Consider the following 25,252-nt stretch of genomic DNA (forward strand, 5'->3'; position numbering starts at 1 on the left):
TATGCGGGGACAACACAGAAAAAAATTCAGACCTTACATCACCCATCCGGGAATATTACATGTAATTCTTTTAAAATTCCAATCATATATCACAGACCTACAACTGTAAACATATGAAGTCAAGCCTTCATTTCTTTCTAATACTTGTCACATGTAAGATACGTTTAAGAGAGAGAGAGAGAGAGTTTTCATAAAATATAATAATAATATAAAATGAGTGTCTCATTTTTTAAAGTTTAACTGTGGTCGAGCGAGATATCCTTTGGTGCTTAATAGTATTGAAATAGCGTAACAAGTCTCATTATATATTTTTTATAGTTTAATGTTTTACTTAGGAATATATTGATTTTCAATTTCCCATTGCTGCGTAATGATGGGGGGGGAGGGGACATTCGAAAGGAAGTGGTATCTGCTGCCACCGCCTAGGGTGGCAAAATGACTACCACCGGCCCTGAACAAATTGCAATATTTTTAAAACTAGAGAATATATTTCAATCAAATTTGTTAACTCATCCACAATGTACTCTACCTCAAGTGGTGTGAGTATTTGTGGTTTACATAATTTCAATCTATTCTAGATACATTTTCTTCATGACTATAATGTATGACAGTAACTAACCTCCCAGCACTGCCATACAGGATCAGAATGACAATGTCGCAGAAATTTCTTCTTCAGCTTCATTATTGGCAAAGCGGGTAACTTCATCTTGTGCACTTTTGGCACTACAGGAAGCCAAATCAAGGTTACTAACACTACCGAAATCTAATAAAATTTGTTCCAGTTCCATGTCACTTACCAGTTTCAAAAAGGCAATCATTGTAATGTTTGACTTGCAAAAACAACACTGTGCAAGTAGTTTTCTTACTTCCCTGCAGATGGCAGTAAAGACTAACACTCTTCTGGTCAAATGGTTAAAACAATTTATTTCTACCGCCAAGAGATGGTATCTGACAGTGGCGTGCGGTGACATTTAAACTAGGGTACGCAACATGGGCCAACCGAAATGAATTATGGGGGCCAGAACCCCCCCCCCCCCACTCCCTGGCCATCATGTTATTCAGAAAATAACTTTTTTCTACAATTCTATGATGGGAAATTTCTCATCCTTGTATCAATATCCAAATGTAACGAGGTAAAATATATGTATGATATTTTATATTCGCAAATATTTTCTGATAGTAGCTACGTAGAGTCCAACAATTCAACTTTGATTATTTCCTTCATGCAGTGCGATGAACATTGAATGGGAAGGAAATGGCTTAATCATTTTCCGTCCTTTCAAATTTCGTGTAATAAATTTGATAAATCTCAGTATCCTCTACTATTTTACACCTTTCGCAGAGGAAACCAACAAATAAAGCCAACAATAAAGTTTCACTGTTTTTCTACTCAGTCAATCACTCTGTAGAGATTTTTTTTTTTAAATCAAAATGCCTAATATACTGTTTACCATCCTTCACAACTCCTGCCTGAAACAATTTTTCCAAATCAGGAACAGACCTTCCATTTCGGATTGTTTACACTCTTTCGTAAATTCCGAAAATCCCTTCTCCAGTATGTCATCAATAACTCCCGGTCCCCCTATTTTATCACTTCACAGCACCGACAAACAATGGAGATCCTGTAATGTAAATAATATGAACGAAACACTCGCTGCAAATTTCACACGACAGAAGAAAGCAAAAGTCAACCTCCCACGGTACGTTGTGTCCGGTCCGCTATGCCCGAAAACCACGCGTTCTTGTGGACGAATGAATCGGAGTTGCCAGTCGACAAAGTATTTTGTAGAAGGGAGATAATTAAGGACAAGTAGAAAATACGTCAGCATACATCCCAGAACACTTCAAAAGCTAAACTACCGTACATCACTTTGCAATGTCTGGCAGGGGGGGGGGGGGGGGGCTCATTCTAATTCCATTGTAAGCATTGTGTTTTATTATGTTTTTCTTTTATCATTCATTCATATCGTTGGGTCAACAATCAACACCCATGCTATGGAACTCAAAGGAAATGTTGATCCCGAAAGGAGATAAACAGATACTCACATACTCTGAGAATTGTGCGAAACTTGCAAATTGTTCACATATTTTCCCCTCGACACAGTGACAGTCCATTCTGGCCCTCACCTCCCTATAAGAAAAAAAAACTTGCTTGTGTAACTTTAACCTCACATAAATATTTTATATGTGATAGTTTACGCGTATATTAAATATGATCTTCCACCACTACATATTCTTGCCCTCCTGTCTGATTCCTGTATCACTTTTTATAATGTATTTTTATTGCAACCCAACAGTGATCTATCTACGCGTGGCTGCAAAATGCTAGTAAGTTAAGGATTCCAGAAAAAAATATGTTGACTACTGTCAACACTGCATACGCTGTCAAAATCTTGGGTACCCTCGATGCTTAGAACCGGGAAAGAAGTGGGGGAGAGGGTAGGCGCGGGCAGACCCAAACACGTGGTCGGGGCTGATATGAGCTAATGGGGTTACCTTCCGAATTTCTGGGGTACCAAGCAGAAGAAACAGCGTCTTTCTGCGGAAATCGGCAGGAACGCGGATCGGGTGGGTGCCGAAGTCAATCGGGATCATTCGGGACTGCCTTCAGGAAGGCAGCAGCGTGTTCGTGCGGAAATCAGAATTTCTTGCAGTGGAACTGCTTTCGGAGCGATAATTGTTGAATTTTCATGTTCGGGGAAGACGAAAAAATGTTTATTTTTTCTTACTGTGTTGTGGGTACGCAGTGCGTACATTGCGTATCCTGAATGCACGCCGCTGGTATCTGATGGCAGTTTGAAGTCAACCATGCCTCGAATGTAAACGTGTATGTTGAACATACACAATTCCGTAACTGGAACACGTGTACACCATCCCGCCTTGAAGGGTTAAGTATATTTTCAGTGGTAGCTTCCGCATTAAATTGTGATTCGTAAAATAATGTGAACCATTTGCTGCAAATATATAAAACTGCATAATTACGCATTTTCATGTCTAAAAATTTTGGTATTGTCCTCTGAATGCTATAATGTTTTAGACAAAACAAAGTAGTTCAAAATTCGACAGAGGATGAAGTACACCTGATTCACCTTTGCTACCTTAAGAACTAACAAAGAATTGAGATACGCTTACCAAAATTTCTTGAACAAGCTTATTGCTAAGCTTCTTGCTGAACAACCTTTACACCAACGTAGCAGCTTCATCCAAACCATGGATGCTGTTGCAATCTAACACTCACTTGGATGCTATCTAGAGGTAGAATAAAAGAAATACTCTAATTACACAAGGGAAGCACATCAATACATAATTTTTACATTAGAAATGGGCAGTGGCACAACCACGGGGGGGGGGGGGGGCAAATATTGACGGCCGGGTCATTCCATGTCAAATCAATGAATTTTTAAAAAATTGGTTGCATGACCCTTTTAGAAAAATTTCATTTTTAGTACATTGGTTTTGATATATAGAAACATGTACAAACCTATGTTCAAAAAAAATTATTGTGTTTAGTTCTCCTGGGGCAGCCATGGTGCATGGCTCTTTTTGCTCATGTAGCAGTATACAGAAACCTTAATATCTCAAAAACCATTAAAGCTAGCGACCTGAAACAAAATTCATTTTGTAGCTAATGAAGTATACTTCCTATGATATTCAGGTATGTTTTGCTTGAAATTGCATCGTAAGTACGAAAATTATGGTGGAAAATGGGGTAACAATAGTTAAAAAATTGCATTTTTAAGCCCAATTTTCTTTAATGAAGGAGTTTAGTCTAAGGCTTGATTTTTTTTCATGTGTAGACCTACCTGCTGGGTGTCTGTAAATAAAATATCAGTGCCTAGAAATGCACCCCTTTTTTACAGCATGGGCTCAAACATGGCCGTTCATTGTATTTTGACAGTTTTAGGGGTTAAATATCTCAGATGGGTCCTCTTGAAAAATTATGAAATTTGGCACATAGGAAGCCCTTCATGAATCTAACTCACAGTAAAAATCTCAACTTTTAGATTCAACTCGTTTTGGTCAATATGAGGTAACGTATGTCACCTAATTTCTGACGTTGCAAAGTAAGGTTAAACTACATCCCATACTTAAAATAATGAAGTCTTTTCTTTTTCTTTTTTAAATTTGGGTTAAATAAAGGCTCAGAAAATATAGTAACATAAGGTTTTAATACTTGACTTACTATAAATTGAAATTACAAGGAATGACAATTGAAAATCTGCAAAATTTCATTTCAAAAGGTCTACGCATGAAAAAAAAATCAAGACTTAGACTAAACCCCTTCATTAAAAAAAATCGGGGTTAAAAATGCAATTTTTTAACTATTGTTACCCCATTTTCCACCATAATTTCCGTACTTACGATGCAATTTCAAGCAAAACATACCTGAATATCATAGGAAGTATACTTCATTAGCTACAAAATTAATTGTGGTTCAGGTCACTAGCTTTAATGGTTTTTGAGATATTAAGGTTTCTGTATACTGCTACATGAGCAAAAAAAAAAAACCATGTGCCATGTTGGAAAAATGGCTTCCCCAGGAGAACTAAACACAACAATTTTTTTTAACATTGGTTTTGATATCTAGGAACATGTACAAACCTATGTACTAAAAATGAATTTTTTCTAAAATGGTCATGCAACCACCATTGGATGGTCTGGCATGGAATGACCCGGCCAAGAGTACCTGCAGGGGGCAATTACTGCCCAGAACTTCAAATTTTATGCAAATAAAAATACTTTTCGTAAAATTTTCTTGCATGCTTCGCTCGCAATGCCTACTTTTCTTAGTCTTATCAAGTTCAGAACCATAGCTAGGGGACAGCGGGAGACGGTCCTGGGGGCCGAACGATGAAAATGAAAAAGGTTGTAAAAAGTCTACTTTATGCACAGAAAGGCTAATTGAGACTGGGCCGATAGCTTAAAGTTGGTTCCGAACCACTATGTACCCCCACCGGGTATCAAACCCCGGAACCCCTTGATCACAAGGCGACAATGTTACCACTACACCATCGGGGAGGCACAAAAGTTTTCCGTTATTAATGTGAAATTGAACGTTTTTAAAAAAAAAATCAAATCGTTTGTTTGAACACATATGCTTTAGCACAAACTTCTACCCCCCTTTTTTGCGTAATTTACGAGGATAACATCTTTGATACTACCACTACTAATAGTAATAATAATGTTGGTCCTGGGATCGAATCCCGGCTTGGGCATGGATGTTTGCGAGTATCCATTCATCATTTTCATCATGCCATCACTCATCCCCATTTTCGCAAATTAGCCAAAAGTGACACAAGAAGTAAAGCAAAAGTAATCGAATCAATAATAATAATGTTATAATATTATTATTAACATTATTTTTATTACTAAAATTATTATTACTATTGAGACGCTTATCCTCCTACTTGCCCCCCCCCCACACACACACACACACACAAAAATTCGAGGTTGCGCCTCTGGCAATGGCCTATATGAGTTTATAACTAATACTAGTCAAGTTCTGATGTGAAGGGACATTGTGGAAGGAACATTGTGAAAGCAACATGTATCACTTAGGAATCAAACCAATCAACAGCAATTGTGGCAGCTGCATTTGATTGGTCAATCTTGAAGCAATATGTGTCACTTCAGTGTGAAAGTTCCTTTATATTAGGTGTTTTCTTCCCCTTCATCATCACAAATGAATAAATACAGGTAACAAAATGTTATGTGGTATCAACAGTTACAAACATCATCAATAGCCAAGAAAAATACATTATGCACAATCCTGTACCAAAGGTAATATGACTCACTCACACTCTGTGTGTTACAAAAAATAATACATTATCTATAAAAATGCATTTAAAATTATGTACATTGGTTTTGCTACAAGTTTTAAACACTGTTTAAAATCAATTAGTTCAATTAATGGATTAAAATTTTTAGTTCAGCCACAATGCAAATACACACACACACACACAAACACAATCAAATATTGTCTAACATTCTGTCGCCCTCTTCCTGAAAAAATAATGCCAAGTTCTAAGAGTGGGAGGGTATACATATATAAATACTGTTATTTTCCCACATACACACTGTGAAACTGGAAGCATATCATGAGAGCAAGGGATGTGGTAGAATTATGTGAACAGGAGTACGAGGAATACATTTAGAATACAGAAAATGATTGTGAAAGTAAGTTTGAAGTCAGGATAAAGTAATTTATGTGTTTTGAAAACAAGGAAAGTATTCATATGCGAGGAATTATATCATAAAAATTAGGTTACACATGTGATTACATTCGCAAGTCGCTGCTATCTGAAGCATTATTTTCACATTAAAAATATTTCATAGATTAGGGTGACCAACCTTCGACAATTAGTTTATAAGAGATTTCCAACTTACAGGATTGAATTTACATGAGATTCAGTCACGACAAATTTTTCATGTTTTTAGCAGTGCGGCGTCTCTCCAGCAAATGTTCATGGAACTGATAATACAGTGGAACCCCAATTTTACGTTCCCGGGTTCGATCCCCAGCCGGTTCAAATCCGGGAACTTTTCTAACGATTTAAGCGGCCCCAGCCCCCACCCAGCGTCGAATGACATGGGTACCTGGGGGAAACCCTGGGGGGTAAAGGCGGTCAGGGGCGTGATGCTGATCACATCACCCCCACTCACGACCAGATCAAGAAAGTGTGGGGTGTTACCCCCACACCCCCTATACGCCTTCATGGCCTTGTGCTAAGCACAGGGGAGCACTTTACTTTTTTTTTTTTTACTTTTTTACTTGTTTTACATTTTCCTGCATTGCACATTCAATCTTCATGGTCCCCTCAAAGCAAATTTTAAATTTTCCTGCATAGAAAGTTATTTTCCACTGGTCCCCTGAAAAATGTAAAATCAAGGTTTCACTGTATTAAACAAAAGATTTAATTTCATGATGATACTATAAAATAATACTACATTGTGTCTCATAAAAAATGTTAAAGTGTTTGTGAAAAATATAGGTGTGTAAATAAATCAGTTACTGAACAAATTAAAATCACATAGAAAATTTATGTTTTTCCAGTGTTCTTCATAGTTATGTAAAATGTGGTAAAATATGCGAGAAACATTAAAAATCATGTGAAATGCTAGTTTCATCATTTTACTACTCAGTTCAGTAAACTCTGGATGTAGTGAACATTTACTGGGTGGCTACAAACAAGCAGAAATGAAATTCCCTGACTTTTCCAGGTTTTCCAGGACAAAATTTACATTTTTCCCTGACAATTACAAACTAAACTAAATCGATGTTTTTGCAAATAGAAATAATAAAGTCATACAGATCTACGTATGGTGTTGTTAAGTACCAATATTATCTTCTATGAAATTGACTTAATGTCTCTATTATCTATGATTTGAATTCAAACTGCAAAATAGTGAATTTGGAAAATTATTACAATTCACAAGCTAGGGAAGGATTATGGAATTTTGTCATACGCAGTAAGTTTAAAATAAAATACTTGATTATTTTTAAAGTTACGACTAAATGAGATAAGAGTGAAGAGTGAATGATTTAGAAATACAATTTGTAATTTATCACTCTCCTTCTACATTCTCGGTATTATATGTTGATATTTTCACTGAGGTTTGGAACCCTCTGCTTGCAAGAACCATGAGTGCGGACTCATTTTTCAATGCATAAAGCTACTTCTCTCTTCTCTGTAAAGCATACAACTTAACTCTTGCATATAAGTGAAACAATTGAATTGTACAAAAGAAAGTGTCATATTTCCTTACATTATCTATGTGATTTCTGCTTCAGTACAGTATATCCAAGTGAAGTACTGTGAAATTGACAACATGCAGTTATACCATTAATGCTGATGAAAAGGGTACGTAGGTATTAGAAATTAAAAGCAAGGAATTTATAGAATTGCATTGTATAGGTACCTGATTTAGCTAACCACACATTAAAACAGGAACACTCTAATAATAAAAGCTTCTGAAAGTTCATATACGAGGGGAGTCCTGAAAAAAGCTCCAATGGTGCCTATACGCAGCAATAGTGGTTGGAGAGGCAGGCAGAAAGAAGTGGCATATAGCTGTAATCTGGTACAGTTGCAATGCAGCCGTTTTAGGACAGTTCTAGGTTAAAGATTGCAGCTCTCATACAGTCTCCCACCGACTGTGATGTAGCCTACATTGCACGCTCAGAATTTGGCACAGAGCCACCAGCAATCGCATGAGGTGTGCAGACCGGAAGTCGTGAGTGATAGTATGGTCAGACGATGGTGGAGACAATTCACGGAAGGCCAATCGAATGTGCACAACCCCATACAGCTGAGTACACACGGGCCCTTTGCATTACTTCAGGTGAGAGATCTTGGACCACTCCCTGTACAGCCCTGGCCTTGAATGTACCGACTTTCATCTCTTTGTTTAACTGAAGAGGTTTCTGGCAGGGAAAGGATTTGACAGCTACACTGCGGTAGAGATAGTTCCAGTCTTTGCTGTCAGAAACATATACCATGGGCATACAATATTTAGTGCCATGCTATGACAAATGCCAGAACAACGGTGGTGATTATGCCGAAAATTAGGTTAGGACTCATTGTTCCTAATGCAATAAATTACAACTGATATTCTTGTTTTATTTATGCCTAATCAGTAGGGACCTTGATATTTTGTTATTTTTTTCAAATTGGTGTATTCTCTTATTTTTTATTTTTTACTATACAGTTTTATTTTCCCCAAAATTCATATTTTCATTTTAGCACATTTTCTGGCAAATATCTGAAATTATACCTTCATGGTGTTTTTAAGCTACTGTTTCAAATTGTAAGTCACATGGCTTACACCTCTTCGTGAGAGTTTGATATCTTGAAAGTTATTTTGGGAAAGCTATTTTCCATACCCCATTTTTAATTTAAGGTAAGGATTTTAGATAATGGAATATTCCCCGTATATACTGAAGGGTGCATAATGACCATAAGTGGCGACGCACACAAAAAATTGAAATCAATCATCTCACGTGACAGATAACGATATATTATGGCAAATATACCAAAACGTAATACTCCATTGTGCTTTAAACTATTATTTTAAATTGTAGGTCACATGGTCTACGTATTTTCGTGACCATTTGATATGTTGAAACAGATTTTTGAGGAAGTAAAAGTAAAGTGCTCCCCTGCACTTTTCCATGAAGGTGTATAGGAGTGTGGAGTTAGGGCCCCACACTTTCTTCACCATGGCTGAAGGTAGGGGTGATGTGATCAGCACCACGCTCCTGGCTACCTTTATCCCTCAAAGTTTCCTCAAGGTACCAGCTTCATATGATGCTGGGTGGGTGCCAGAGCAGTTTGAATAGGTGGAAAACATCACGGTTCTCCCCCGGAGGGGATCGACACCGGGTCTCTCGCATAGTAATCAGACGCCCTAACGACTGAGCTCCATTATTACTTGCTCGACAAATGCCGATGGTACACACTTAGCTTGGTAATTCAAAACATATCTCGTGCGACAAATCCGAAGATGTGGCTTCCGTGTGATGGTAGATACGCACTCGATCTCCTGTCAGAACCCTGCCACTTTGGTCTGTGATGCAAATGGTTTTGATAGAAGTTGAAAAAATCGTGGGAAATACATGATTTAATGTGGCTGTCGGAATTATTCCATGTACGTATAACTCTATAGTTTACTCTTGAGTAAAATGTTGGAAAACTTGCATGTTCTATGTACACAAACATGGCCTAGAAAAGACAAGAATGTTGGATTTCATGGAATTTTTCGTTGTTTTAGGACATTACTTTCAAAGAATTGCTAAAAACGCCAACAATTCGCATTTTGTACCAAATTCGCATTATTTCGATATTTCGAAAGGGCGAAAAATGTGTCCAGATATCACTGCACATTCCTAAACATAACTTCGCAGCAATTACCATTTTTCACGGTTTTGGCGTTTGCGAAAAATCAATGTCCCTACTAATTGGAAATTACTTTCTGGCCACCCCTCGTATAAATCAGTAGATGGAAAGTGAAAATTTAGCAGGGCTGGCAGAGAAAAGTCAATTCTTGAAGAAAGTGATTTGCTTATATGATTGAATGATTCAAGTAAATATGATATTAAAATATTTACGTATTTATTATTAGTATTTTATTTCATAATATTGGACATTACCTTTGCTCAGTGAGAGATTAATGACCATTCTCACGAGTTTAAACAGACAGGACAGAGAGTGGCGTTAATTTCATTGCAATACTAGTGTTGCAGTAAATTTGAGGTTGGGAGCATGCACTTGCCAATCTTTATAACGTTCACCAATGCAGTTTTATGTTTCATTTTTTCGTGATAGTATTCAATATATATCCCGTTTGGGTGGATTCTTCTTTATATCTAAGAATATTGCAATGTCATTGTAAACGTATGTTAACGTGTGCGAAACCAGTAATACGTCAGGATGATGAAGGAAAACCTTCGTAAGCACTGCTACATTAAATAAGGTGAAGTGAACCAGAAGAGTCATAAAATTCCAACAGCATATTTGCAGTCTAAAGCTCTTCTTGTTTATGCATGCGATTTTTCTTGTATGTTGCAGTCCATGCAATTTCTGTCGCATGTTGTAGTGAGATACTTTGTCGGGTGGCGATATTCGACAAAAATCGTATGTATCAATTGAACATATTTGTTTCCATGTTCCTTCAGTTTGCCCAACAAAATGCCTTACTACGACGTCCGACAACTATCGGACGGCAGGTTTTCGCAGTAAACATAGTACAGCCACTGCACTCACAAAAGTAGTAGATGACTTCCTTCATTTCATGGATGAACGGTGTGCAGTTATACTAGTCCTCTTAGACCTCAGCAAAGCCTTCGATAGTGTACGGCACGATCTACTTTTAGCTAAACTCAGATATTATAACTTCAGCCCATTAGCAATCAAGTGGTTCAACTCTTATCTTACAGACAGACACCAGAAAGTACAAATGCCTGGCACTCCACTATCATTTTCAAAATCTGTGCCAATAAAAACTGGGGTGCCTCAGGGATCAATATTGGGGCCACTACTGTTTACTTTATACACAGCAGACCTATCGAGAGCAATACAAACATGTACATACCATTTCTATGCTGATGACACACAGATATACCTACCTACCACGCCAATTACAGTTAGACGTGATGTTATGGTCCTCAACAATGAATTAAAAAGAATTTCCACCTGGTGTGACTCCAATGCACTGATATTAAATCCCAAAAAATCCACATACATGTTACTGGGGAACAGACAAACAATTACAAACGACAAGTATAACGACATAGTCTTGAAGATACGTGGGACGTGCATACCGCATAAAACAACATCTAAAAACCTGGGTTTGGTGATTGATAGTTCTCTCACTTGGACAGAACACATCAATGGACTGTGTAGAAAATCATTCTACATTCTCAGAAATTTATATAGGTCTCAAAATTATCTAACGGAAAAAGTTAAACTGAAGCTAGTTGAGCTCTTATTGTGGTCACTCTTTGATTACTGTGATGTAGTTTATGGTCCTGGGGTCTCAGTCAGAGATAAAAGGAAAATTCAGGTGATGCAAAATTCTTGTATACGATTTGCATTGAACATAAGGAAATATGAACATATCCTGCCTCATTTGAACACAAAGAAAATATTAACAATGGACAGAAGAAGGCATCTGCACTATATCACCTTCATAAACAAAATTTTGAAAGTAAGTAAACCAGATTATCTATTTAGAAAAGTTAAAGTAGGCACTCAAATACACTCACACTTCACGCGAGGGCATAACAAACTTTTTACATATCATCACAGTACCGCCTCCTTCAAATCATCATTCTCGGTAAATGCAGTTTCAACCTGGAATAAATTGCCCATAACAATAACTAACCAATCAACACTGCATGCTCTTAAATCCACAGCAAAGGACTATCTACTATGTAAACAGTTTGAATCTAGAAGCACACACGAATAAAAATACATCCCACAATGTATTAATGTCAATGTAAGAATTTGATATTACTTCATGTCAAATATTTCTATTCTTGCACCATCAAACATTACCAAATATGCATTTATGTGTACATGTGTGTGTGCCTATATATATATATATATACTTAAAATTGTATTTAGAATTTAGTTTTATGTATTTTTTTCTTTTTGTGTATACATATACTCATTAATTGTATCTTTACAGTTCTTATTTGATTTGCATTTTTTTTTTCTTTTTCATCTTTCTTACTTATTTACTATTATTTGTATTATTATTATTATTATTATTATTGTTTTTCTTTCTTTTTTCTTATTGGATATATATACCGTTTGTAACTGTAGACTGTATTCTGACAAGGGTTAGGTGGGAGAACAGCGTACGCTGAACCTCGCCCGCTCAATAAAGATATATTATTATTATTATTATTATTATTATCCCCTCCATCTGTTGACAAGGCCCCTTACTACTCCCATACGGACAAGAAAAAAATGATAATTCAATGCATTTTCCACGTAATATTTAGAGGTTTTAACCTTTACTCCTCCGATGATACCGTATGGTATCATCAGAGTAAGGTAGTACTCGCCCGATGATACCATATGGTATCATGGTGCTGATTACGAAATGAATGTGCTTTTTGGACCTTCATACTCTTATATTTGGGTGGAAACTTTGACACAGGTCTGGACCAAACCTGGGAAATTCATATTGATGACCAACCTCCCCCCTCTCCGCAACATATCCATGCCAAATTTCCGAAAAAGAGTTTCACATTTTGGCTCATTATTCAACTTGTATGGCACCCAGGAACATGAAACATGTTTCAATCTCTTTAGAAACGTCCATTATTTGAAGAGAATGCTAAGGTTTGCGCATTCTCCCCAAAATAGCGGGAGAAGAGGAGGTAAACTCCAGATTTTTATTTTTTTTCATTGAAATTCGGTGGTCGCGTCCCCAAACCCCCCTTCCCCGGTTCGGTGTTCTGAATTGTACACGGTTGCATGCTATGAAGTTTTAGCTGAAAAACAAAACTTATCCGAAGTAGATTTCTCCCATAGTGCCCGAGTTATAACAATTTTCATCCAAAAATGCAAATTACCTATTTTTCGTAAAAAACAGTTTCACATTTTGGCTAATTATTCAACTTGTACGGCACCCAAGAACATGAAACATGTTTCATTCTCTTTACAAATGTCCATTCTTTGAAAAGAATGTAACAAACTCCAGATTTTTGTTATTTCCATTGAAATTCGGGGGTCGCACCCCCAAACCCCCCTTCCTCGGTTCGGCGTTCTGAATTGTACACGGTTGCATGCTATGATGTTTTAGCTGCAAAACAAAAGTTATCCGAAATAGATAACTCCCATAGTGCCGAAGTTATAACAATTTTCCTCCAAAAATGCAAATTACCTATTTTTCGTAAAAAAAAAAAAAAAAGAAAGAAAGAAAATCACATTTTGACATATTATTCAACTTGTATGGCACCCAAGAACATGAAACAGTTTCATTCTCTTGAGAAATATCCATTCTTTGAAAAGAATACTAAAGTTCGCGCCTTCTCCATAAAATATCGGGAGAAGAGGGGGCAAACTCCAGATGTTTATGTTTTTTTTATTGAAATTCGGGGGTCGTGCCCCAAGCGCCCCTTCCTCGGTCCTGCGTTCTGAATTGTACACGGTTGCATGCTCTGATGTTTTAGCTGGAAAACAAAACTTATCCGAAGTAGATTACTCCCATAGTGTCAGAGTTATAACAATTTTCCTCCAAAATTGCAAATTACCTATTTTTCGTAAAAAACAGTTTCACATTTTGGCTTATTATTCAACTTGTACGGCACCCAAGAACATGAAACATGTTTCATTCTCTTGAGAAATGTCCATTCTTTGAAAAGAATGTAGGAAACTCCAGATTTTTGTTTTTTCCATTGAAATTTGTGGGTCGCACCCCCAAACCCCCCTTCCTCGGTTCGGCGTTCTGAATTGTACACGGTTGCATGCTATGATGTTTTAGCTGCAAAACAAAAGTTATCCGAAGTAGATTACTTCCATAGTGACCGAGTTATAACAATTTTCCTCCAAAAATGCAAATTACCTATTTTTCGTATTAAAAAAAAATTAAAGAAAATCACATTTTGACATATTATTCAACTTGTATGGCACCCAAGAACATGAAACATTTTCATTGTCTTGAGAAATGTCCATTCTTTGAAAAGAATGTAGCAAACTCCAGATTTTTGTTTTTTCATTGAAATTCGGGGGTCGTGCCCCCAAGCGCCCCTTCCCCGGTCCGGCGTTCTGAATTGTACACGGTTGCATGCTATGATGTTTTAGCTGAAAAACAAAACATATCCGAAGTAGATTGCTCCCTTAGTGCCCGAGTTATAACAATTTTCCTCCAAAAATGCAAATTACCTATTTTTCGTAAAAAAAATAAATCACATTTTGGCTTATTATTCAACTTGTATGGCACCCATGAACATGAAAGAGGTTTCATTCTCTTGAGAAATGTCCATTCTTTGAAAAGAATACTAAAGTTTGCGCCTTCTCCCCAAAATAGCAGGAGAAGAGGGGAGCAAACTAGAGATTTTTATGTTTTTTCAATTGAATTTCGGGGGACGTGGCCCCCAAGCCCCCTTCCTCGGTCCGGTGTTCACAAGTTGTACACGGTTGCATGCGTTGATGTTTTAGCTGCAAAACAAAAGTTATCCGAAGTAGATTGCTCCCATAGTGCCCGAGTTATAACAATTTTCGTCAAAAGAGTGTTCGAAGTCAATGAAAATGAAATTCCCTGACATTTCCCTGACTTTTTTTGACACCTCAAATTCCCTGACTTTTCCCGGTTTTCCAGGTCTGTCGCCACCCTGATTTAGCTATAGTGAACCTAAATCCAACCTGAATGGAATGTCAATTTAAAATTACATTGTCAGTATTGTATCCTTTCCTTCAAATTTTTGTTTGGAAAACATGCAGATAACAGACAAGGCAAAATAAAAAAGAATATACTAAAAACTGATTTTATGTTTCATATACCATGACCAGATATAACAGAAAAGTTTAAAGGATCAAAATCCCTCACATTGGTAAAGTAACCATTTTGCACTAATCGTATAATCAAATAAAAACATGTATCAAAGTTGGTCATGACACTAAATTAATTGATAAAGTTTTGAAAGTTATTAAAATCTCACACGAAGTAAGTGTTTTAAAAATAAAAGCCCAAATAATGTACATCGAACCAATATTTGAAACCAGTTGTCTAGATAATAATTTATATTTTTTTTATTACAATAGTAACAATTAATTAGGATCTATGTATCATCATTGGGTTGCTGTACATTAAAACCCACCCATTATTTCTGTATATACAGGGTGGGCCATATTATGGGACACATTTCAAATGTATATGTGGAGCATGTAGGAAGCAACATTTATTACCAAATATATGGAAAACACTGCCAAAGGATGGGAGTTTTGCACTGTGTTCAGTGTTTGAAGATTACATCCCTGAGATGGACACCACCTTGACGAGAACATTCTTTGGCTCTAACAGTCATGTTCAGTATAGTTTTGCGCAGGGTTTCGGCTGGGATGGCCGCTATCTCCCTTCGGATGTTGTCCTTCAGTTCATTGATGGTAGTAGGCCTTGTGGTGTACACCTTGTCCTTTAGGTAACCCCACAGGAAGTAGTCCGGTGGAGTTAGATCTGGGGATCTGGATGGCCAATGGACATCACGGAACCTCGAGATGAGCTGTCCCGCGAACTGTCGTCGAAGGATTGTCATTGACACTACTGCTGTATGACTAGTGGTACCATCCTGCTGCAGCCACATGTCCCTTGGGCCATTTCGGAAATTAAGAATGTTCATAGCATCGAGTTGTACCGCTCAGTGGTGACTGTAATGGTGTCATTCTGTTCGTATTAACAAATGTTCTCGTCAAGGTGGTGTCCATCTCAGGGATGTAATCTTCAAACACTGAACACAGTGCAAAACTCCCATCCTTTGGCAGTGTTTTCCATATATTTGGTAATAAATGTTGCTTCCTAATGCTCCACATATGCATTTGGTTGGTTGATTTGGTGTTTTAAGTCCACTTTATGCACAGTAAGGCTAATCGGGACTGGACCTACAGTTTAAAGTGGGATCCGAACCACTTGTGCCTCCACCGGGTATCGAACCCACATATGCATTTGAAATGTGTCCCATCAATATGGGCCACCCTGTATATACTGCCATGTACCATACTGTATTGGATATTTTGTTTCATTAATAGATTTTATGTCGATCAAACTGCTTTTGAGTTAGGGCTTTAGTTTCCTCTGTCACAACTAGTTTTAATTCAGGTTAAGAGAAGGCATTTTATTTATACTCAACCTCGAATATAGTGGTCACCAATTATGGTGGTGGTGACTCTTCGAATACCTGCGAGACACCAATTATGGTGGTGGTGACTCTTCGAATACCTGCGAGAAAGTTGAAAATTTTGAGTGGGTTGGTTAGACAGTTTCATGTGAACATTAGTCATTTTCAGCTCACAGAGATGTAGTCTGTGCATAACAAACGATTCTTAATTTTCTAACCAAATTTTCATTTGTATACATCATTTTCAAAATTTTCCACAAATTATTGTAATACTATACTTGTGTTGTTAGTAAAAGTCACTTGTAGATATGAAAAATTACTTATGTATGAATAATTTGGTGCACAATACCAGGGTGGCTAGTCTATGGGAATTCTTTGAATTCTGGGAATAATGCGTGAATTATTCTCCATAGATGTGAAAAATTGCAACTTCTATTAGTACAGATCCCATTGAATTTATACATATTTATAAATGACAGGGGAAATTTTTCATGAGGAAGGAAAATAAAGCTGCGTGGAAAATAAAACAGAAATCTCTCAATCCGTTTACTTTGTTATTGTTCTTTGCAGAACAATCTGACAGATGGAAGATTATTCTTGAATTTGATTAGGTAAATTTGAGTTTGAAATTCTAATACAATTAACATTTTTTTCGTAGAATACCCTGTAACATTTGTAGATGTGAATTATTTTGAGTCATAGTGTGTGAAATGACAATGTAAACTTGGCAACAAATTAAATATTTTAAATTAATTTAGACTTTATGGATACATTGGAATCTCACAGACCCTTTATATTGTTAATATATATGTGTGTTTGTGTGCAGGTGGTAATACAAAAGTTTGAAATAGAGAAAACATCTGCTTGTACCCTTGGATTTATTTTAAAGTTCACCTTGAAAACCGTGAATTATACTTGAATTTTCATTGTTCTAGAGTGGCCATCATGACTACATAATATTTTTCATGTTATCCATAATCAATCTGCTTTTTGTCTATGAGGATCATCTAAAAATGCTGAAAATGATCTTTCAACAGAAGCAATCAGTGGTGAAAATTTGAATGCTGAAATGTTACTTCGCAAGACGTGAATGCCACAACACACCAAATTGACACAAAAGTGAGTAAGACCACATGGATCAGAAGTTTGCACTTTAGGCTGTGCAAGTAACACTGGTGCAGGACATTTTGCTTTGTTTAAAGCTTTGAAAAACCTAATGGAATTGGTTCTTGGCACCAAACAGAGTAAATACCTGTGTCGCCCCTGTCAACACATGATTTTTCAAGCAAAAAACTATTCAATCTGTATTATGTTAATCTATGTTGGAATATTTTCTTTAAAAATGTGTTATTGTTAATGGGTAATGAATTGTTTAACTTAAATGTTGAAACTATAGAAATATTAAACAACTATGTAATAACCATGGTAAATTGTAAACAACAATATGATATAAAAGAGCTAGACTTTTGTGAGTCTGCGGGACATTCTCCTGGTTGCCGAAAGGTTGATGGTTCAGGGGACGTTGGGGAATATCTTGCTTCAATCTTCGGATTGGCTGGAGTACTTGTATTCCATTTTGGCGGATATTCACAAACCCAACTCTGAATAAGGTGTTCTCCTGCATCATCAAAAGACCAGGGTTTTAAACTTCGGTATAACTAATAGGTTTAGGCCTACAAGTTATACCGGGTGAATTGTCTGTTTGGAAAAGTGTTTGTATAACATCATCAGTTTAAATAAATCTTCGAGTAAAAGATCTTAAGGATCTTTCATTTCAAACCTACATAGGTATTAATTTGAAAATAAATCCTGCACAACAGACCACGCAAGGGCTTGGTCCTACTAACCCCTAAGAAGCCTTTGAGAAGTCCGATAAAAGGGTTGTAACCGACTAACATCAAGCCCTAAAGGCAGAAGGTGCGTGTCAGTGATTTTTGGCGACCGTGACAGGACCATCGAAGCAACCACCTGTGGATCTTCGTGGCCCAGCAGAAGAAGAAGAAGCCTGTTCCAGAAACAGAAGAAGAAGCCTGTTCCAGAAACTGAAGCAGAAGCTTGTTCCAGAAACTGAAGCAGAAGCCTGTTCCAGAAACTGAAGAAGAAGGCTATTCCAGAAACAGAAGAAGCAAAGATGATAGGTTCCCAGAGACCTTTGACCAGGCAGCAAAAGGAGAGGCTCGTTTGCTGTACGAATGAAGAAAAGAAGGAGGAAACCTTATTACCATGCTCCAGCTGCAACAGATACGTTCATGAAAGTTGCGCACAAAAAACCCCAGGATCTGACGTAGCAGCAGAGGTAGACGTTAAATGTAGACAGTGCGTGGAAAAACAAGTTACGCCAACCCCAACAGATGATAGTTGGAGGGAAATGATGATCTCCTTTATGACTGATTTTAAGAAAGAAAAAGAAACAGAAAAAGAGCAGAGATTAAAAGACAAGAAAGAAGATGATCAGAAATTTGCACGTTTGATCGAGAAGCTAGAGGAACGTGAAGCTGAACAGGGGATGCGAAGACAGATAGAGAAAGAAGAAGAAAAAGAGCAAAGATTAAAAGAAAAAGAGGCAGAAAAAGAGCAAAGATTAAAAGAAAAAGAAGCAGAAAAAGAGCAAAGATTAAGAGAAAAAGAAGCAGAAAGAGAGCAGAGATTAAAAGACAAGGAAGAAGAAAAAGAGCAAAGATTAAAGGACAAGGAAGAAAATGACCAAAAGTTTGCACGTTTGATTGAAACCTTGGGTGAAAGAGATACTGAACAGAAAGCAGAAAGAGAAAGAGAACGAGAAATAAGTGACCAAAAGTTCGCACGTTTGATTGAAACCTTGGGTGAAAGAGATGCTGAACAGAAAGCAGAAAGAGAAAGAGAACGAGAAATGAGTAAGAAAATGTTTGAAGATTTTAAAATAAATTTAGGAAAAGAAATATCCGAAGCGATAGCTGAAATCAGAAAAGAGAGAGACGAAAAATATGAAGAACTAGTGGAAAGAAGGAGAGAAGATCGGCAAATAGATGATGACCGTTTTAAACAGCTACAAGAAAGTCTGAACCAAGAAATAAAGAATCGAGAGGACAAGGATAATGAAAACTGCGGCTTACTAACCGAGCTGAAGGAAAATCAGAGGGAAATATCCGTAAATTTGGAAAGTGAAATAAGAAAAACGAATGAGGTCCAAACACAACAAGTGGAAATTATAAAAACGTTAACCTCAAATTTGCAGACCTTACAGCTAGGCAAGGAGAATAGGAATGAAGAGATGGAAACTCTGCCAAAGAGGATATGTGTAAGAACCTCTTGCTCCTCACATTCTTCCAGTTCCGAATCTCCCGAACATTCTGAACCATGCCAAAGAAAGAAACGAAAAAGGAGTGGCGGAATGAGACGAACTAGAGACTACGCTACGGAAAAAATGGTAGAAGATAATTCCTACTTAAACCATTCATCCAATCGGATTCTCCGAATGTCTGACGTCAATTCCCTCACCAAGTTTAATGGAAAAATCAATTCAGTATCTGCTGAAAGGTACCTGGAGGAGATAAATACTTATATGGATTTAATGAAAATGCCCATGATGTATCGACTAAAGGTCCTTCCTTCGCTAATGGTGGGTAAAGCCAAGGCTTGGTTTATGGCAAATGAAAAGAGATGGAAAACTTTTGAACATTTCCGCTCTGCATTTAGGAAGCAATACGCATCACCTGAAGCAAAACAAAGGGAAATGAATACCCTGAGGAATAAACATTATAGCAAAGGTGCAGGGTTATCATTGGAAGAATATTGCTGGGAGGTATATGCAGCATACTGCAATCTGACGGAAACCATCAACCAATCAGAAGTGCTGAACTTAATCATTGGCCAGTTACCTTCACGAGTGCGACAACTGGTACTAACTCGAGATCCCGCCAACATAGACCAACTCACGAATTTCCTGGGAAAGTTCGAAGCGTCTGAACAAATGGAAGGATGGAAAGCCGATCACCAACGAACTGATGAACGGAGAAATCCTCAACCTCGAGTCAGGAATCTAGAGCTATCCCGGAGGAATAGAGGAGAAGAAGATAAGAGGCCCACACCGATCAACCAGAGGTTTAATGGAAATCTAAGATTCCAAAGGAAGGATTCCTATAGAAGGACATTCTGGAATAAGAACCAGAATCAAGGGAACTGGAACCAGTCTCGAAAGAAAGAATGTGGAATACAGACTGACGAAATTCCAGAAGACTGTGCTTTGAACCCTAGAGCACCTGTATGGGAAATTCCCTCCGCTATTAAAGCTCCTTCTTGGGATATTCCCTCTACCAGTCGAGCAAATTTAAACCAGAGGTCGTTGTAGATGAAGCTCTCCCTTCTACAACGCGACACAATCTTGATGTTTGTGAGAGCGAAGAAGACAAACTAATTACTAATGAAAATTTAGATGTTTTATATTTAGATATAAATTCTTATCCAAATTCAGAAGAAGAGAAATTGTTTAATGTTTTCGAAGTAACTGGGAATTGCAGCAAGACGCCAGAAATTCTAATAGAAGTTTTAGGATTAAATATAAGATGTACTTTGGATACAGGAAGCGAGTGCACTGTCATGAATTATAATGTTTGGGAAAAGCTCCGAGAGAGATTACCAGGCTTGAAATTGCAAAGATGTCCAGGAATAAGGTTAAAAGATTTTGTTGGACATGAGGTGTCCCGAATTGTGGGATACCGAACCATTCTTTTTGAGATTGCAGGGCACACTTTTGAGGATCAAGTCTATGTGGTAAAGAATTTAGAAGCCGATTTGTTATTCGGATATCCTTTCTTCAAAAGATACAAAGTCAATTTAGATGCAGGTGCGAACAAATTATATCTAACGGTAAAGGGACAAGTCGTGGAAGAAACTTTGATTCCAGATAGTCAAGGAAATAGTGTTGAAGCAATAAATGATAAGACTTCGTATGTAAAACTATTAGTGACGGAAAAGGAATCTCAGTTAGACAAGTGGTCCGCATCCGAGGAAGATATACAGAAGAAAGCATTTGCTCCAGAATTGTTAGATCAAAGGGAGAAAGAGAAGCTATTTCGAATATTAACTGAGTATCGCCCTATATTCTCCGACAAACCAGGACTTGCAAAAAACCATACCTGTGAAATTTTGTTAAGCACCAACCAACCAGTGTTTTCATTACCTTATCCCGTTCCGATGTCGAAACGTGAAAAATTAGAAGAAGAGTTAAATAAATGGAATGAATGGGGAGTAATTCGAAATTGTAACTCTCCTTACATGAATCCAATGCTAGTGGTGGACAAACCCGACGGATCAGTAAGACCCTGCATTGACTTCAGGAAATTAAATAAAACAATTATAGTTCCTAAAAGTACGGTGCCGCGACTTCAAGAAGCTCTACAAAAGTTTCAGGGTAAAAAATATTTTTCGTGCTTTGACCTGGCTTCAGGTTACCTTCAAGTTCCTATTAAACCAGAGCACCAGAAGTTCACCGCCTTCTCCTACAAAGGTCGAGCGTGGTGTTTTACCAGGATGCCATTCGGATTATCGAACGCTGTAGCCATTTTTATGCACACGATGCATAGCCTTTTCGAGCCTTGGACAGAAGATTTTCTCACTGTCTATATAGACGACCTTCTCATTTTTGACGAAACTCTAGAAGAACATTTTCGGCACATAAAATTCGTATTAGAAAAGTTGCAGAGTGAAGGATTCACTATAAAGTTAAAAAAATGTGAATTTATCAAACCAGAGATAAAATACTTAGGCCATCTTGTGTCAGGAAAGTGCATCAGAGTAGATCCCAAAAGGGATGAAGCCATCTTAAAATTTCCACGTCCAAAAACGAGGAAACACCTGCAACAATTTCTGGGTTTAGTTAACTGGCGACGTAGGTTTGTAAGAGACCTAGCATCAAAAACTGCCGTTCTAGAAGAACTACTAGAAAAGGGTAGCCAATGGGAATGGGACAACCTAAAAGAAAGAGCTTTTCAGTCACTAAAGCATGAGTTAGTAAAACTTCCTGCATTAGCTCAACCAGACTTCCAACAGCAATTCCAGCTGATGTGCGATGCCTCTGGCATTGGTCTAGGTTCAATATTGTTCCAAGAACAAACTAAACAAAAGGGAAATTTAGAAGAAATTAGTATAATTCAATATGCCAGCAGAAAGTTAAAACCAGCTGAGAAAAATTACACAACCCAAGAGATAGAATGCCTAGCCATTATATTTGGGATTGAACATTTTAAAGTATACCTTTACGGCACAAAGTTTAGGATCTATTCTGACCACAAAAATCTGGTATGGCTGGAGAACAGTAGAAACTGGAATGCTCGATTAACACGGTGGGCTTTAAAATTGCAACAATATGAATATGAGATAATCTACATCCAGGGGCGGAACAATGGGATAGCAGATGTTCTTAGCCGATATCCTGTTCCTGAAGATCAGCCTACCGAACTAACTCGAGAGAGCCAGACTTATAATGTATGGAATCTTATAAAACCTTTGGAGGAACTAGAACTAGACAAATGGAAAAGGGAACAACAGGAAGATCCATTTTGTAAACTTAAGCTGGAAGAAGTCCGAAGTGATGATGGAAACTCAACCAAGTATAACTTACATTACGACTTACTGTTCTTCCAAGGAAAAAGTGGACGAAAGTTTAAAAGATTAGTAGTGCCTGCACAGCTAAAAGGAGAAGTACTAAGGTCCGAACATGATGATACTGGACATTTTGGTTTCAACAAAACTTACAAGAAAATAAAAGACAGGTTCTTTTGGGAAAACATGAAAACGGAAATAGCCCAGTATATACGAGAATGCTTAACTTGTTCTAAAAACAAACCTGATAAAAAAGGCCTATCCAAACAAAAATTAACCACCACAAATCGAAAGCCTCATGAAGTATTATCCATTGATTTGATCGGAAAACTACCAAAATCGTCTTACTATTACTATCTGCTCACTATGATAGATGTCGGAAGTAGGTTCATGATGGCATATCCACTACGTACAGCTAGCACCAGGGAGATAATAAGTAAATTAGAAAGCGGATACTTACTTCATTGTCCTAAGCCGGAGTATATACTGTCAGATCGAGGAAGTCAATTCACCTCGAAGAAATGGTATGAGTTTGCAAAAAAACACTCACTTGTAGCAGTTCACACCACTCCTTATCACCCTGCGGGCAACATTGTGGAAAGAACGAATCAGGAGATAGTTAGGTTAATTAGGACCTTTTGTCATAATTCACATCAGGATTGGCACAAATTTATATCGAAAATCTGTTGGATATTGAATTGCTCTGTGTCAGGAGAAACTGGGTATGCTCCCTTAGAGCTTTTCTACAATAAACCGGTGCAAATTAGTATTTTGAAACAAATAAATTGGCCACAAAACGATGGTTTTCAAGATCTACCGTGGAAGGATAAACTTTTCCATGCTCAGTCTAATAATCTTCGAAGAAAGGAACAAAGACTACAAAAGAGCAATCTTAGGGCCTACGAGCTACTTAAAGGGGACTTGGTGCTAAAAAAGTCACACAAGCTAAGTTCCGCTAAAGATAATGTCATTTCCAAATTTTTCGAATGTTTTACTGGACCATTTATAGTAAAAGAGATCAGAAACAATGCCGCGGAATTGCTAAACCCATGGACTCAAGAAGATTCTGGAAAGGAAAATTTCCAAAATTTAAAAAAGATAAATTGCACTCCTGAGAGAAAATCGGAATTACTGAAATTATGGAAACCATAGTGGTCATTATACCTACCTGTATTCACAATCTTGGAAAAGATTCAAGACTAATTTGACAGTTGTTTACGTTGAGATGTTTAAAAAACAAAAATTAAATAACGTTAGCTTGTATTTCTTTTTGTTTTTCTTTTTGGGGAACGCTATGTGTCGCCCCTGTCAACACATGATTTTTCAAGCAAAAAACTATTCAATCTGTATTATGTTAATCTATGTTGGAATATTTTCTTTAAAAATGTGTTATTGTTAATGGGTAATGAATTGTTTAACTTAAATGTTGAAACTATAGAAATATTAAACAACTATGTAATAACCATGGTAAATTGTAAACAACAATATGATATAAAAGAGCTAGACTTTTGTGAGTCTGCGGGACATTCTCCTGGTTGCCGAAAGGTTGATGGTTCAGGGGACGTTGGGGAATATCTTGCTTCAATCTTCGGATTGGCTGGAGTACTTGTATTCCATTTTGGCGGATATTCACAAACCCAACTCTGAATAAGGTGTTCTCCTGCATCATCAAAAGACCAGGGTTTTAAACTTCGGTATAACTAATAGGTTTAGGCCTACAAGTTATACCGGGTGAATTGTCTGTTTGGAAAAGTGTTTGTATAACATCATCAGTTTAAATAAATCTTCGAGTAAAAGATCTTAAGGATCTTTCATTTCAAACCTACATAGGTATTAATTTGAAAATAAATCCTGCACAACAGACCACGCAAGGGCTTGGTCCTACTAACCCCTAAGAAGCCTTTGAGAAGTCCGATAAAAGGGTTGTAACCGACTAACATCAAGCCCTAAAGGCAGAAGGTGCGTGTCATACCTCTGTGTGATATAAAAATCATGCAAAACCCTTAAAAAAAAATTACAAACCTAAAAAAAGGTTAGATTTGGGTGAATATACCTAAAATAGGTTTTTTTAGGCACTGTAAAACTTCATCAGTTGTTGAGTTTCTTAACAAAACGCAGACATTCATTTCTTATTTACCTGCAAAGCAAAAACTAGGTAAAAAAAACTAAAATCCGAGGTCTAGTTGTGAGTAATTAGCAGTTTTGTGGTAGCACTTACAACGTCATGGTGTGATTGAAATCAGAGGTGCAGCTGACACGTCCTTATCGTAGAGGTGCAATGTAATGAAAATTGCTTCTGAAAAAAATTGTTCAAGTGGTTTGGGATGC

At 37.3% G+C, this 25,252-nt stretch overlaps 1 protein-coding gene across 3 annotated transcripts in view; it reads right to left on the bottom strand.

Annotated features, from left to right (window-relative positions):
- Positions 1-25,252, bottom strand: part of LOC145982733 (uncharacterized) — a 44,475-nt gene that overhangs the window by 15,524 nt on the left and 3,699 nt on the right. For 2 of the 3 annotated variants that reach the window (XM_083116097.1, XM_083116095.1), the window contains exon 2: positions 3,133-3,249. The exons of the other annotated variant lie outside the window; for it this stretch is intronic. The gene's annotated coding sequence lies outside the window, so the exon portion shown is untranslated. The remainder of the gene's footprint in view (positions 1-3,132; positions 3,250-25,252) is intronic. 3 annotated transcript variants of the gene reach the window in all.

This window comes from Lepisma saccharinum, unplaced genomic scaffold (assembly GCF_977018435.1).
Source record: "Lepisma saccharinum unplaced genomic scaffold, izLepSacc3.1 HAP1_SCAFFOLD_379, whole genome shotgun sequence".
Lineage (NCBI taxonomy): Eukaryota > Metazoa > Arthropoda > Insecta > Zygentoma > Lepismatidae > Lepisma > Lepisma saccharinum.